General features: G+C 44.6%; 1 long non-coding RNA gene across 2 annotated transcripts in view; it reads right to left on the bottom strand.

Annotated features, from left to right (window-relative positions):
• The window catches only part of LOC142856736 (uncharacterized), a 53337-nt gene that overhangs the window by 18981 nt on the left and 17031 nt on the right, over window positions 1-17325 (bottom strand). For both annotated transcript variants that reach the window (XR_012911712.1, XR_012911713.1), the window contains exon 2: window positions 16371-16530. This is a non-coding gene — a long non-coding RNA (uncharacterized LOC142856736). The remainder of the gene's footprint in view (window positions 1-16370; window positions 16531-17325) is intronic.

Genomic DNA, 17325 nt, shown 5'->3' with positions numbered 1-17325 from the left:
AGAGACGATGCTTGTGTCCCCAGGGACCGTGGCAGGTTCTCACTGACAAGAGTCTGCAGTTCACTTCACTCTTTAAACATGGGGGGAATGGTTTCTTCTGAAAGCGTGGGATGAACAGAAAAGGTGAAATCTACCACCACCCGGAAATACTGAGCCTCCTTTAAGTGTTCTGTGTGCACAAAGGATTCGTGGACAGCCAGACAGCTAGCCCAGGATGGTGTCTCATCCCTGATTTCCTGTGAGACCAGGTTTCAGAAGTACGAGGCTCTGTACTAACTGTTTGTTTGGTTGGTTTTTGTTTGTTTTGTCTTCAGAGAAGAGTTCTACCACCTCCTCCCTGTTTACGGTTTATCAATCGGCCACCTTACACAATTACTCTTCCTACCCAATGATTTGTGCTTTGGCAAGCTAGGTCCTTATTGTTCTGACCCAGTTTCCCTTGCTTCTCATGCAGGACCCGGTGAAGTAAGAAAGGGAAATGCAAAAGTCCCTTGTTTAGTTTTGAATTTTACTATTTGAATAGTCAAGAGATGGCAATGGAAGAGGCTAGGGAGAGTTGTGTTTTTCTGAGAAAAGCAGGCCAGCTCTGCAATGCTGCTTTATGGAAGATCTGCAAGCAATTGCATGGAGTATTTGGAAAGAGTAAGCACTTTATCTCCTTGAGGATAATTATTCCTCCCCTCTCCTTGGCTTGTCTTCAGCAGAATCAGCCTTCCTGGGCAGAAGGGGCGGGGCTTGTCTCCTAGGCCTATGATTGACTGTCTCAGCTGGATTATTCTCAAGGGAAGAGGCAATAATATATAATGCAGTAATCTTGGGAATAGGTCAGAATGTCATGTCTCCACCCAGGGTCAAAGGTAAACTTCATTCTTTGGATCAGGAGGAAGTGGTTTTCTTTTATTGGTTTCAGCAAAGCCCTGACAGCCCCACGTTTTTGTATGGGGTTTTAATGCCTAAGGCTGGGCAAAGCTGATGCTTACATTTCTAGTATTACCAGGGCAATGGGAGAGAGGGCCCAAAGTCTACATTAAGGTGGGAGTCCATCCAAAACTACTGTAATAATATTTTTCCTTCAGATTTTTTTGGAAGCATCATGACCAAAATGCAAATTGAGGAGGCAAGGGTTTATTGAACTTGTACTTCCCCATTGTAGCTCATCACTGAAGGAAGTCAGAACAGAAACTCAACCAAGGCAGAGACATGGAGGCAGGAGCTGATGCAGAGGCCATGGGGGGTGCTGATTACTGGCTTGTTCCCATGGCTTCCTCAGCCTGCTTTCTTATAGAACCCAGGACCACCAGCCCTGGAATTACCTCGCCTACAAAGGGCTGGGCCCGCCCCTACTGATCACCAATTAAGGAAATACTCTACAGGCTTGCCTACAGCTAGATCTTATGGAGGTATTTTCTCAGTTGAAGTTCCCCCCTCTCGGATGACTATAGTTTGTGTCAAGTTGACATAGTCAATAAACCACCTTTGGTTACAATTTTGACTGCACCACTCCTTTGAACCAATACTCTGTCAAAGAGTAGAGGAAATGTTTCACAATCTTGTCCTGCCATGGCTCTGCCCCACGGTTTAGACTTCCTATCGCTGCACAAAGATCGAAAATATCAACTAATTTGAACAAGAAATCCAATGGCTAGATTTATAAGTCAATAAATACTTGTTAGCCTATAAGCAAATATGATTGATACATTTGTCAGCCTATTAAACCAAAATAATAGTTCCGATTGGGCAAGTAATTATTAAGTATCTACCATATTACTTGGCATATTTTAAAGTATTGGTTGATGAAGCATATATATATGTATATACATACATATATGTGTGTGTATGTGTTATATGTGTGTGTGTGTGTGTGTGTGTGTGTGTGTGTGTGTGTGTGTGTGTGTGTGTGTTTTAATGTAAGTCTCACACTGTAGCCCAGGCTGGCTTTGAACTCATGAAAATTATCCTGTCTCAGCTTCCCAACTCCTGGAATTATAAATATGCCATGTCCAGCTCCAGTTCTTTTTCTCTGAGCGAATAATATTTATGTATCTCTGTGTGTGTGTGTGTGTGTGTGTATTCATTCTCTTAAGCACTTAGCTGTTGCTATATATTTAAGTTAATTTTTATATCTTTAGTATACAAAATGTTTCCACATGTATTGTGGTGTTCTAAATAAGAAAGGCCTGCTAGGCTCATATATTTGAATTCTTAGTCGTGGGGAGCAGAACTGTTTGGGGAAGGATTAGGAGGTTTGACCTCACTGGAGATGCATCACTGGGTTTCAAAAGCCCTTATCAGTTCAGTCTCTGTCTCTGTCTCTCTGTCTCTATCTCTTTCTCTCTCTATCTCCCTGTAACCCCCCCCCCCAATCTGCTGCCTGTGGATCAGAAGGTAAAGCTTCAGCTACTGCCCCAGCGTCAAGCCTGTCTGCTTCCCACCATGTGATCATGTACTAACCCCCTAAACTATAAGCAATTGAATGCTTTCTTTTATAAGTTGCCTTGGTCCTGGTGTCTGCTCACAGCAACAGAAGAGTAAATAAGATAGTTGAGAAACTATCAGGGCTTGCCATAATTAAGTTTTGAGATATTAAAAGAATGTCCCTCAAAGGATATTGCTGCCTAGTCTTGATGGGAAAGCCTTGTTAACCAATTATCTTTAAGAGGTGGGACCAAGTCAGGGTGTTACCCAGGTTCTCTCTCTCTCTCTCTCTCTCTGTCTCTCTCTCTCTCTCTCTCTCATTCCCTCGCTGCACAGCTGAGCTTGGACTTCTTGTTTCAGTTTCATGAGTTTTCCCCTTATAATAAATAAAAATATAATTGTTTATCTTTTAGCTAGCCTGGTTATTTCCCGAATCGAGTTAACTTCTACATAGTCTAAAATATATAAAGCATTTGCAGTTGTCCATGAAATAGTTATGTCATGTTAGGCATGATTATGACCTGGTTCTTGCTTGCATTTGAAAATTAGCATGATATGGAGATGTCAGGTTGCCAAGGGGTGGACATGTGATGGCTATTCTTGGTTGTCAACTTGACTGCATCTGAAATTAACTAAAAACCCAAGCTGCTGGCCATACCTGTGAGGAATATTTAGTTAAAAACAAATCATTTGAGGTTGGAAGAACCCACCTTTAATCTGGCCGCCACCTCTCATGGCATCCCAGATTAAAACAAGAAAGAAGCTTCTATTCTTTGCCTGTTTGTCCTCACTCTCTCTGTACAAGTCCATTCCTAGTAATGGGGTCTACTTCTTCAGGATTCTAATATATTCAGAAGACCAGCTGAGACGTCCAGCCTTGTGGATGGGACAAGTACTGGATTCTTGGACTTTCCGCAGGAGACAGCCATTGTTGGAATAGTAGGGCCATAACCTGGAAGCCAGTCTGCCATGCCAATAAATCCCATACATAATATAAGTATTTATATATATATATTCTCTATATATAGAATGAATATATTCATGCTATTGTGTATATAATATATGATATATTTGTTTTATGTTATAGAAATACAGAATGTAATAATAATACTTAACATAATTATGTATAATATGCAACATAGAATGGGTTTTTATTCATTCTATATAATATAGAATGAGTATAGATATTCATTCTACTAGTTCTGTTGCTCTAGAAAGCCCTGATGAATATATATCACTGACCCTTCCAAAAGCTGGAATTCTCTCTGTTTTACAAGGAAGAATATAGAGTTCAAAATATTGTCTCACCTAAAATTAAAGTCACAATTTTATACATACATAAACCTTTGATATAGAAAATATTAATGCTGTACTACATGCAACTTAATAAACATATTTATGTAAATATGTGCCTATATTCTATAAAATATTTTATCATAGATATAGATATATACTAAATTCTTCATACCCACCACAATCTTAATACTGGTACTATAATTTCTTTTTTGGCTGTAGCCAGAAAAATTATCTTAAGATGCTTTCTAGAGTAAGGGCAACTTAGAAAAGAAACAGGAAAAGCAAAAACAAAATTGATTTGTAATAAAAGTAGGCATTTTAGGATGAGTAGAAAAGATAAGATAGCTGGGCAATGAGAGACTATGAGCAAGCAAGTACAAGGTTCTTTAAATATAGGAATTTCTGGAATTAAAAATATAAAATATCTTTTGCGTGTCTTTGATGCAAACTTGCAAATTCCTAGACCTTTAGAAGCATCTGTTGTCTACCCTCAAATCCTTAGGAGTGTGGGTTTCAGCATAACCTAGAAAGAGGAAGCACTACTTCCAGGTGGAGAGGGAGCCTGAAAAGAGGAATACACAGAGGAGGGATGTGGCTCACACACAAACAGCTCAGCACGCTGCATGACCTCAGCCAGACATGAACAGGAAAGAAGCCATGTACTAGAAACCCAGGGACAGGGTCAGGGGAAGAAGAGAGGCCAATCCAGTCAAGTGGTTGCTGGAGTTTCAGGGGACAGGGATTCTCTGACACATATACTACAAAGGACCGGGTAGTCTGCATTCTGAAAAGAAGGTACAAATAACTTTTGTCTCCTCTTTGAGGTGCAAGGGATTGAAGCCAGGACTTCGCATATGCTAGGCAAGTGCTTTAATGCTAAATTGCCTTTTTAAAATGTTGTTTGGAAAACTTTTCAGTCTGGCTGTTTTATTGGCTAGAGATGGAGTAAGAAATCTTGTGGACAGAGTAACTCCTGCCTATACTCCCAAAGGATCTTTCCTGGGAAAGGTCAAGCCAGTGTTGACCAAGCCTGCCATTTTCTGACATGCTCAGAGAGCTACAAAAAAAACTAATACAACTTTAAATGCAAATAAACCTGCCTGTTAGGTATCAAACCTGGGACAAATGACTAAATGAAGTGACTATTTAATATACCAAAGTGGACCTGGCTGCCAGGTTCTCCCAGCATTCCTTAGTCCCTACCTGTTGCAAAGTATGTCTGGTATATCACCCTCCCTACTGTTAACTGCTCCAGGCCAGGGGATGGGCTGCCCTTCCATATATAATCCAGCCTTTTGTTACCAGGTCCTTTTTGTCTACCCTTCATTCTCCTGCCTCTCCTTCTGTAATGAAAACTGCTCATTCGTTTCCTGGCCACCAAGACTTGAATAATCACACAGAAACTATATTAATTACAACACTGTTGGGCCAATAGCTTAGACGTATTCCTAGCTAGCTCTTACATCTTAAATTAACTCATTTCTATCAATCTGTGTATCACCATGAGATTGTGGCTTGCGTCTTTCTCCTTCAGCAACTACATGACGTCTCCCTGACTCGGCCTTCTTTCTCTCTGCATTCAGTTTAGTTTCCTCACGTAGCTCTATTCTGCCCTGCCAGAGTCCTAAGCAGCTTCTTTATTAACCAATGGTAGCATACAGAGAGGAGCCCCAAATCATTTCCCCTTTTCTGTTTAAATAAAAATGAAGGCTTTAACTTTAACATAGTAAAATTACATATAACCAAACAGGTATCAAGCAAGAATTATTGTTACAATATTCTTTGTGAATCTAAAGTTTCATATTTAATTTATCTTTTATCATAACTAAGGACAACTATAACTATCTGTCTTCAACTTCATCAAAGACCCCAGAGTGGACTCCTGTGTACTGTTAGAATTTTGGTCGGTGTATCTATGAAGAATGGATACATCATGGAGAGACGGAACAGTGCGTGCTATGCGGGGAGAAGCAGACTGGAGACTTGATGCTGGTGACAGTGGGAGAGAGGACTGAGGTCAGTGGTGAAGCATGTTGCCTGGTGGGGTCAGAGGGGTCGTGTGCAGCAGCCTGGAGTTGATCTTGTTGACTGTAAAGAACAAGGGAGCTACTTTGACAGTGATACCGATGACAACAGACACATAGTTGAGAAGGAGGGACACGGGAGACTCTGTGACAACCCCTCTCTCCCACTGGCACCAGCATCAAGTCTCCAGTCTGCTTCTCTCCGCATAGCACGCACTGCTCCGTCTCTCCATGATGCATCCATTCTTCATAGATACACCGACCAAAATTCTAACAGCACACAGGAGTCCACTCTGGGGGGAGACATGGGGCTAGAAATATGAAGTACCCTATTAAAACTGGGAGACACTGTACAAGCCCAGAACAAGGGAGAAAGGAGGAAGTGAATCAAAGAGAAAGTTTAGGGACTGGGAGGGTAGAGCACGTGCTTAATATACAGGGGACCAGACTTCAGTCCCCTGCATGAAAAAATTTTAAACGAAAGTTTATATTATACACACTCTTGAGTCTCCCTGGTCATAACAGACAAGATAAAACCTCTAAAGTACTGTTTTACCAAACCATATGGTAGAAAATGAAGTTGGGTGTGAGTGTTGGTGAAAACTGAGTAGGAAGAGGCAAAAGAGGAACTTTCTGGACTGAGGGCAATATTCTGTGTCTTAACAGAAGTGTGAGTTACATCTGTCGAATGCAGCCAGTATGTATTTCAGATGTATATTTCAGTGATGTAAATGTTGTATTCAATGGGAAGAAAGTCATAAACAGTTATTAAACTCTGGCTCATAATGTGCATGTTGAAGTGTTTAAAGGGGAGTCTACAGATGTCTGCAAGTTACTTTGAAATGCATTTTTTAAAACCAGGAGGGCTGACGGATGAAGGAACAGATGGATGTCTATACAACAAAGCAATATAACTGGTTAGGCGTATGGCTTCCAACTTTGCTGTATGCTTCCAATTTTTTCCTAATAAAATGTTGGGGGGGGGAGGATCCTTATCTTTTAGAGATGCATATTGAAATACTTATGGGTAAAATTGTACAGTGACCAGGATCTGCTTCAAAATAATGGGAAGAGTACAAGCCTGGTGGGGGGGGGGAGGACAGATAAGATTGACCAAGAGTTTACAGTTATTGAAGCTGGTGACAGGTACATGAGGGTTCATTTTACTGTTCCATTGCTGTGGGTATGTTTACATTTCCACAGAAACCCAAAAGCTGGAAATGAATTTTAAAAAGTAAAAAAATACTGCATTAGCTATGCTTTTTGAAAGATCTCCCCCAATTGCTATTATGCAACTATGATTAAATATGTTGGAAAGGTATTTTTTTTTAATGAATAAGCACTAAATTTTCTCCTTTTGTTCTCTGTAGTAATGAAACCCCACTTAAATGGAGTAGGGGAGAGATGGCTCAGAGGTTAAGAGCACTTGTTCCTACAAAAGGACCTGGGTTCAATTCCCAGCACTCACATAGTGGCTCACAACCCTGTGTGACTCTAGTTCCAGGGGATCCAAAGCCATCTTCTGAACTCCATAGGCTCCAGGCAGGTACGTGGGCATATACTACCTGCAGGCAAACAGTCATACACACGAAATTAATAAATCTTAAAAAGAAAAGTTGAAGTAGCCAGACATGGTAGTACACCTGCTCTCAGGTGACGGGGGGAGGGGGGGAGTGAGACCCTGTATCAAATCGAAAGGAGGGTCTCTCCTTGTTCCAGTCCCTTCTCCTTTAGATCTGACACCATGGTTGGACTCCGACCTGGTGCCCTCCACTTGATAGCTGCCTGCCTTTATAAAAGGAAGGGGGATATGTCAGGAGCCGTTTTTCCCCCAAAAATTATTACAGGAACCATCGCCCTGGGGAGTCTGCAGAGAACCCCACACCCCCAATTGTATTAAGAACCGTTCTATTGACAGAGCCTACCCCACACCCAATTAGCTGTTAATAGAGAGCTGTCTGTTAGCGGAACCCGCCCCACATTCCAAACTATCTAGAGAACTAGGTGTGTCAACTCGTGACTTCCTGACCTACGTGACCTGACCGAACGTAACCTCCTGGCCTACGTGACCAGCAAGAGTCCAGGCCCCTGTGCCCCCCCCCCAATTCCTTATCCTATATAAGCTGTAACCCTGTCTCTAATAAATGGAGGCTCTGACAAACCTAGCATGGCCTCCTTCCTCTCTCTCGCCCATTATCTTCCAGATAGTGCCTCTCCGGGACCCTGGAATAACTGATCAGCCAGGCGGGTTACACCCCTAGACTGAGTAACCCACCGAGGTGGTTACAAAATAGAACTACTCTGATCTTATCAAATTTATTTAACGAAAGCTATGCCTAAAATGATGGTGGTTTAGTTCTCGTTCTGAAAACCTTTCTCTGAGGGAAGCATCCACAAATCTGTAAGCCACCAGTCGCGCATGATACCGGCTTCTGACCGGGTGCTCTGTGTCGAGATACTAAGAAATCTACTGCTCTCTGTGGCAAGTATGTTCTCCTGGCCTCCTTCCTCAAGTCATCACTAAAGGGGAAAAAAGCCCTCCACAGCTCAGAGATGCCCCCTGTGTGTAACCAAGTTCTCTGTATCCAAGACGCCGCTCCTCTTGAGTCAAAAAAAAAAAAAAGAGAGAGAGAGAGGAGGGCCAGAGAGGTGGTTTTGTGTGCGTAAAAGCGCTTACTGCGCATGCCCAGCCTAACATAAAAGTGGAAGTGACTGACTCCAGCAAAGTTGTCCTCTGACCTCCAGACACATGCCATCACGCGCACACACACGCACACTAAAAAAAAAAAAAAGAACGAGATAACACTTGCAAATTTCATGAAAATCGAATGCCTCCTATATGTTCTCTGTGCAGCAAAGCTTAATTCAAAGGAACGCCCCCACATTTTGATGTTTAGCCAAATTGCCTCAGGCTTTACAATGGGCCAGAAATATGACAGCTCCGGCTCCCTTCCAAGATCTTCATCTCCCCACGGCCATCAAAAAGAAAGGCTCCCTCTGCAATATTCCTCGCTGTTCTTGTCGTCTGCCCCCCCCCCCAACCCAGACTTTCTTGTGGTATTTCAAAACATTTCCTTATGAACCTCTGTAAAAACCTGAACAATAGAGGCTATGGAAAACAGAGCGTTGCTCCCAAACAATTCCAAATCTAAAAATAAATTAACGCCTGTGTGTTTGGTTTGAATTTTGGAAGCAAGCCCAAATGGCTCTCGGTACCAGCACCTTTGCCCACACTGTACGAGAGAGCCACCTTTCCCCCTGCAGAAGCAGTGTTACTGTTCTGTGAGCTGTAAGCCTTGCGGCGAGCACCCAAGGGCAAGAGCTGCGCCTGGGTAATAGGTCACTGAGAACAAAGGAAGCAGAGCTGAGCTAGGACCTCATGGATCACAGGCACTGGATAGTCGGAGTGATGAGCGGGCGCCAGCCTCCCTAAAACCACGGACACGTGAAAGGCAAGAACAACCCAAGAGGGCTGTCGGAAGGGTGACGGGTGGCTGTAGTGTGACCCACAGGCGGTGATGGAGCAGCTCAGCAGCTGGTTCCAGACTAAGCTGTACATGGGTGGACTTCAGAGCCACTTTGGTTCCGCAGCTCACCTCCTCTACTTCACACAGGGGTGGCCCCGGAAAAGTCAGTGTCTTATAGTCACAAGGCTCTTTGGGTGGTGGAGACCAGTCACAAGCCGGTAACAGTTCAGACCCTGCTTACATGGCTACTATACCCTCTTTCCTCCTAGCCCAGATTTAAGTATCTAAGTCCATTTTCTGTTGCTATGGTAACTTTTTTGTTATTGGTGGTTGGTTTTTGTTTTGTTTTTGTTTGTTTATTTGTTTGTTTTGGGCCCTTTTTAAAAAAAAGGGGGGGTCTCTTCACTACACAGCCCTGACTATCCTGAAACTCACTATGTGAATTCAAACTCACAGAGATCCACCTGTCTCCACCTCCTGGCCGCAAGGATTAAAAGCGTTGACAACCATGACCAGTTAGTTTTGTTTCTGTGTTTTGAAAGAGGGTCACACCATGCCTCCCTGGCTGGCCCCAAACTTGCAGTGATCCTCCTGTCTCTGTCTTCTGAGCGCTAGGACTACAGGTATATATATCCCACCATGCCCAGCTACAAAAGTCCTTGTAATAACTGATTACCTAAAGTGAATTCTTCTGGACACTTGCCCTAGTTGAGTTTGGGGTGGGGGTTTTTCAGTTTGCTTTGTTTTGTCGATTTGACACCAGCCAGAGTCATCTGGGAGGAAGAACCTCAGCTGAGAAAATGCCTCCAATCAGACTGCCTGTAGGCAAACCTGTATGGCAGTTTTTAAATTAATGATTACTGTGGGAGAGCCCAGCCCACTGTCCCCAGTGCCACCCCTAGGCAGGTGGCCCCGGGTTGTATAAAAAGGAGCAACTGAGCAAGTCCTAGAGAACAGGCCAGGAAGCGATATTCCTCCATGGTCTTTGCTTCATTTCCTGCCTCCAAGTTTTCACTCTCTTCATGATGGGCTATAAACCATGAGACGAAATAAACCCTTTCTTCTCCCAAGTTGCTTTTGGTCACGGTGTTTTATCATTTCAGCAGAAATCCTAGTGAGACTACCGCTCTACCAAATTACTTAAACTCTGAAGGAGACCCCTGTACAGTGGGGGCTCCCTCCCACACCCCAGTTAAGTACAAACCACCCCCAAACACCTGTTTTCACAGAGAGATTCTTTATTAAACAGGGAAGAAAAGTTAAAGCGGCTGCTTTCTGACTTAGGAAGAAAACAGCAGCAAATGACCTTGCAGGTGTCTCTTTTAAGAGGAGGAAAAGGGGAAGACTGTGTTAGAATGGTCTAGGATATGGTGGTAAAGGACCTGGAGGAGGAGGGGGCAAGGGTATTTGTCCCAGGGGGTACCAGACTGCCCCTGGATAGAGGAGACAGACAGGCAAACAGGCAAAGATAGAGGAGACAGACAGGCAAACAGGCAAACGGCAGTTTATAAAGGGAAAAGGGAAAACCCTGGTTAGGATGAGGTATTTAACTTTAATTGGGCATGTTAATTAGGTGAGCCAAGGGGTCTGTTGATTGCTGAATGTCATTCATTACTTTGATAGCTGGGCCTTGGTAGTCAGCCTCAGGAGGAGGAGGAGGGAGTGGCCAAACAAGGGGGCCAACCTTTGTGGCTTGCTTTGGGGATGTAATCTGAAGGTTTTTAGCAAGGTAGGGGGAATGGAGGAGAAGGGTAAGGCCTGCCAGAGCCATGCTCAAGTGGGCTGGTGTCCCTTCAAATGCTGCAAATGGGTCATAGAAACCTGAGTATTGCCAGTCAGTCCATGCCATAATCTTCTGCAGCACGGACATTTGGAAGGGAGGAAGTCTTGAGTACTGAGCCCTTGTCTAGTGGGGTTGGACAGCTTCTCCAGGCAGATAGTGTCAGGATTGGATTGTGTGAGAAGCTGTCCTGCTGATGTGTTTGTTTACGCTGTGTGAAGATGTGTCCTTGTGGCTGGTTTAATAAAACGCTGAATGGCCAGCAGCTAGGCAGGAGAGAATCGGGAAAAGAGAGAAACTCAGGATGAATTCAGGTGTGTAAAAGACAGGCCAACGAGACACGGAGGGAGTCGGACGTGCAGAGTGAAAGAAAGGTATAAAACCATGTGGCAAAAACACAGATTAATAGAAGCAGCTTAGTTTAAGATATTAGAGCTAATGGGACAAGCCTAAACTAAGGCCAAACTTTCATAATTAGTAATAAGTCTCGGCTGCCGACACGAAAATTCAACTATACTGATGTCTGAGGGAGAATTCCCCGGTGTGAGAAAAAGTACACTTGTGTGGGGCCAGTTACGTTGGCTGATTGTGCAAGGGATGAAAAAGGGTAAAATTACCTTTGTGTTTTGTTGTCTCCGTCCCTTAGAGGGACCTTCACAGAACAAAGGCCAGAGGAGTGGCCACCATGCTGCACAGGAGGAGGCTTTAAAGAAAGGAGGATTAAAAGAAGCCTCTACCTACTTGCATCTTGGGATAAAATTCAGGACAATGTTAGCCGCTATTTCTTTTCGTTGTTAGTTTTAAGTTTTAAAAGAGCTTTGTCCTTCTGCCCTGGCTGGCCTTGAACTCCAAACCCTTCAGCTGGGTCCCCAGGGGTGCGACACCACCCGTGGCCAGGTGGCTGTTTCTTGATGTGTTTTGTGTTTGTGATTTGTGTTGTCATCTAGAGAGGTTAACAACACAAACCTTATAAAACAGCAGACATTGTAGACCCCCTTGAAGGGGAGTCGGTGTGAAGAAATGCGGCCTGCTTTGAATATAGTTCCTCAATCAGGCCTCAGAAATGAGAGACGGTGGGTTGAACCCCCAGCGTGTGTAGGATAAAGAAATAAATGGGAGCTTGTTGAGGCTTCAGAGATCCACCAAGGAGGAGCTGGAGAAAGGCCTGTGTGCTCAGACTCTCTGGGAGACCCCACAGGACTGGGCCTGCCTAGACGCTCCACCTAAAGAAGGCTCTAGGCTCAGCACACAAAGGTGCTGACCACATGAAATCCAAGGACCTCCCCCACCACCGCCAATCACCCTTCAGTCCATGAGGAGTGGACCTCTAAAGGCCTGTCTCCTTCCTCTTTCTGTTTCCTCCGGGAGAGAGAAGAAGGAAAGGGAAGAGCCTCTGGATTGCTTTGAAACAAAGATGGTGGAACTGGAGGCCCATGAGGGGAAGGAGCTGGCCCTGGCAAAGCTCGCCACGAGGTGAGAGCAAGCTGAGAAAGGTTCGTCAGGGAGTGGGTCGCTCCACCCTGACTCCCTTGGACATCTAGAAGTGTGTGGGTCACTCCACCCTGACTCCCTTGGACATCTAGAAGGGGGTGGGTCGCTCCACCCTGACTCCCTTGGACATCTAGAAGGGGGTGGGTCGCTCCACTCTGACTCCCTTGGACATCTAGAAGGGGGTGGGTCGCTCCACCCTGACTCCCTTGGACATCTAGAAGTGGGTGGGTCGCTCCACCCTGACTCCCTTGGACATCTAGAAGTGGGTGGGTCGCTCCACCCTGACTCCCTTGGACATCTAGAAGTGTGTGGGTCACTCCACCCTGACTCCCTTGGACATCTAGAAGGGGGTGGGTCGCTCCACCCTGACTCCCTTGGACATCTAGAAGTGGGTGGGTCGCTCCACCCTGACTCCCTTGGACATCTAGAAGTGGGTGGGTCGCTCCACCCTGACTCCCTTGGACATCTAGAAGTGGGTGGGTCGCTCCAGTGGGTCGCTCCACCCTGACTCCCTTGGACATCTAGAAGTGTGTGGGTCGCTCCACCCTGACTCCCTTGGACGTCTAGAAGTGGGTGGGTCACTCCACCCTGACTCCCTTGGACATCTGGAACTCACTTCAGCTGATTCTGCTGCCAGTATCCAGGGAGCAGGCTCTAAATCAGCCCACACTCTCAGTCCCCTCACCAGGAGAGATTCGGTGCCCAAGTTTGTTCAGGTCCATCTGCCTGTCTGCGGGAATATAGCAGGGTAACTGGAGGTGGGAGGAAAGGAAGAGAGAAGACTGCCCCCGGGGAGCACTTGGAAACTAGTTTAAGATTTCTGTGATGGCAGCAAGAGGCCTCCTGGGGACACTTAGCAGCAGGGCGGAGGACTGGCAGTCTTGTCTGGAGCCATAGCTCAAACTCTCACCCACTCGCAGCTGAGATGAGGTCCCTGTCACTAGAAGACTGCTTCCGACAGGTAAGGAAGACGCCAGACCAGGGAGAAAACAAAACTCTGTAGACTCATTAAACCATGCGTTGCAGCCCCAGTTGTTTTTTTTTATTGCTGTATGCTTACTGTGTTGTACAAAGAATGGCAATTAGAGTCATATGGCCCTTAAGCAAAGGGACATATCAGGCAATTTTATAGCTGTGTAAACATCACAGGCGTTTATGTAATCCTGGATGCCAGCCTACTATATACCTAGGCTGTGAAACTGTGTGTGTGTGTGTGTGTGTGTGTGTGTGTGTGTGTGTGTATGACCAACACTAAAAATGTATTTAAGAAGTCATGCAGAAGCCTACTACTTTATAAGCTAACTAAATAGATATTTTTATTATGAATAATATTTACACAAATTTATTTTATATTTTATTATATCTTTTATTATAATATTATAATATATTTACATTTTATAAATGTAATGATCTTATCTAGTTTATATTATATATTTTCCATTTATATGTTTTGTATATATAATAAACATATGTATAATTATATACACATATACTTTAAGCGGATCTCTGTGAGTTCGAGACCAGCCTGGTCTACAAGAGATAGTTCCAGGACAGGCTCCAAAACCACAGAGAAACCCTGTCTCAAAAAACCAAAAAAAAAAAAAAAAAAAAACAAAAAAAAAAAAAAAAAAAACATATACTTTAAAAATCAAATGGATCTTGAACTTTGTATGCATGGTTAATGCTGCTCCCAGATGTCACAGGTTTTTTTAAACTGAAATTCCAGTACCTGATATGCGATGCCTGCCTCCCTGTAGGTTATTGGCTAGGGAGTTCCCTAAACAACACAGGCTGTGGCTACATCTCTTGGTTGTCCTCCAGAACTTGATGGTAACACCCAATTGCTAAAGACACTACATAGAAAGAAACCAAGACCTCCCAGATGGTTAGCTCTACCAGTGCCAGAAGGTACTATGCCGACTGCTAGGGGAGAAAAGGCATCAACAATCTCACCAACTGTCTCTCTTACCTGCTCTCCTACCAACCTTCCAGACAAGGTGGCACCCACGGTGCAATAGCGGCATGACTGTTCTGGGAGAAACCGACTGCCTTCTGATTGGTCCTCTATGAGAAAGAGTCCTAGCCTGGTACCATAAACCTGGTCAAAAGCCTAAATTGAAGTTGAGCGGTGGTGGTGCACACCTTTAATCCCAGCACTCAGGAGGCAGAGGCAGGCGGATCTCTGTGAGTTCGAGGCCATCCTGGTCTACAGAGTGAGTTCTAGGACAGGCTCCAAAGCTACAGAGAAACCCTGTCTCAAAAAAAAAAACAAAAACAAAAAAAATGCCTATGTTGAGGGAGGTCACAACCTCTATAGGAAATCTACTACTGATGCTCTGCTAAACTGATATACAGGCAGCCTCCTCCTAAATATTTGTGTTTGTATTCATTAGATGTGTATCGTTCCTGGCCTTGGTCTGAGAACCGTTCATGTCAGTGGATGACGGCTAAAACAGTGACTCAAGGGTTTCAACTTCCATATCAAGACATTTTTAATATTTACGTTTGTTTTATTATTGGTGCGTCTGTGAGGTGTCGGGGGCTGTGCATGCCAGGGCCAGCTTATAGAGGTCAGAGGGCAGCTTGACGGAGCTGACTCGCAACCTCTACCCTAACATGGGTTCCGGGGTCAAAATCAGGCTGTCAGCCTTTGCAGCAGCGGCCTTCACCTGCTGAGCCATCGCACAGCCCTTGATCAAATAATGACAGAATTATAAGTGTAGGTTTAGGTGACAGTTTCATATGGCTTTTTAGAAGCCAAACGAAGATTGATCTAGAAAACTCAGAATTCAGCACACACCTTAAATCCCAGCACTCGGGAGGCAGAGCAGGCCAGTCTTTGAGTTCGAGGCCAGCCTGGTCTACAGAATGAGTTCCAGGACAGGCAGGGCTATACAGAGAAACCCTGTGTCTCAAAACAACAGAAAAAGAAAACCCAGTGTTCAGACATCATGATGTGCACACAGAACAAGCCAAAGCAGCACACGAACAAAGATGGATGTTTGCTCGGGCTGAGCACAAAGCCCTGCCTGCAATGACTGCTGTCTTGGAGAAAAGGCCGTGTTAACTGTACCCAGAAAATTCCCTTAATGACATGTATTTTCACAACAGTTCACACATTAATAACGCAGTTCAAATGAACAAACTAATATAAAATTTTACATGTATAATTTTCAGGCTTGGTTGTATTTTTCTCCCAGAGATGAACAAAATCTCATGACCACTCCTGCCTCTCAGCATATTATTTTCTTTGTAATAACGTAAGATCTGAAGCTCAGCCGAAAGCTGATGAACTCCATTGTAGCAGAAGGAGATTTAACATAAAATGCAAAGTCTAGACTTTGAAGCCAGAAGAAAACCCTGCCTGTGCGTCCTCATTCTCACACGTGTGAGACCTTGGACGACTTCTTTTCTTTTCCCTGAATTCTTTCACCGCATAGAACTGCAATGAGAAACCAGAGGCCTTCTCAGGACTGGCGTTTAGAGGTTTCCAGATTGAGCATGCGCGTCACAATTCCCTTCTAAAAGAAATACATTCAGGGGGGATGAGAAGAGACAATAACAGAGCAGCAGCGATGTGACATAGGAAGACCGGAAGTGGTTGGAAGCCCGGTAACCAGGCAGGAGAAAGGCAGAGAGGAGGTGGTTAGGGGAGACAAACTGGGCTGCTCCCACAGAACCCAGGAACAGCTGGGACCAAAACCCTGGAGACCTGAGAAGGTGCAGCGAAGCACAGAGGGAACGAAGGGCGTGTGAGAGGCCTGTGGGCCAGCTCAGAAGCCGCTTGGCAGCTCGGAGCCCCTGTCCGCGTTTCCTACAGGACTTTATGAAATAACACAGACGAGGCACACTGCCAGCCCCAAAGTTGTGACTTTAAAAAATACTAATAACACTAACCTTGTCAGAGGAAGAATGAGCGAGCCGGTCCGTATATGCAGGGACCTCAGCCAGTTTTCACTCCGGCCTCTCCAGTCAGCCGGGGCTCCATCAATTCGAAGCTGAACAAATGGCTCATGAATTCTAATCCGTTCTTCTGGTCTCCGCTTTCTTCTTCATGCTGGGAGGCCAAATTATAGTATTTTATTATTTTGTCTCTTTACTGTGTGTTTTATTTATCTCTGTTTGTGCTGCCTAGTTTTGGAGCCTTTTTTTTTTTCAAATGCTTTACTTGTTCCTATTGCTGTTTTTATTCATGGTAAAACCATGGTCACTGCATTGCCCCTCTCCAGCCTTCCTGCCACCCTGCCGGCTTCCTTAGGTCGGAGCCGAATGCTGAAACTCTGTTCCGAGCATTGACTTCAATGTTTTCAGAGCACATTAATCCTCTTCTAGAATTGGAGATTCTGTCCCTGGCTGCTTCATGTAGGTCCTACAAGCCAACCTTCAGGAACCAACAGACCAGGGCAAATGGAGAACAGACTTCTAATCCACTTGTCAGTGAGCGTCATCCACCCTTCTGTCTGGATGGAGTCTCTCGGACACAGTGTCCATTGGCCGGAGGGGGGCACTTAGATATTGTTTACAATGTATTGTATTTTCATAATGTAACACAATGACTGACACATAGTAGGTACTCAATAAACACTGAGTGGATAAATGGGTTGGGGGCGGGGGTGTTCACTATGTAACAACACTGGCTTCTGAATGCTGAGATTAAAGGCTTTTGGCAGATGTTCATCTACAATCTAAAGATGGATCTTATAATGATGTTAATCTGTGAAATCTCCAGGCAGCACTTCGAGTAGGGGCCCCAGCAAAGAAGGAAGGAGACACAAAAAGAGTTTTAATGACAACATCCCCCTTTTGAACCAGCTGAATGGCTTGGCAATAAGTAACGCCTGTCCCCCAACCT

Source organism: Microtus pennsylvanicus, chromosome 9, assembly GCF_037038515.1.
Source record: "Microtus pennsylvanicus isolate mMicPen1 chromosome 9, mMicPen1.hap1, whole genome shotgun sequence".
In the NCBI taxonomy this organism is placed as follows: domain Eukaryota; kingdom Metazoa; phylum Chordata; class Mammalia; order Rodentia; family Cricetidae; genus Microtus; species Microtus pennsylvanicus.
The sequence above is the reverse complement of the archived record's forward strand: the minus strand, read 5'-3'. Positions and strand labels throughout refer to the sequence as shown.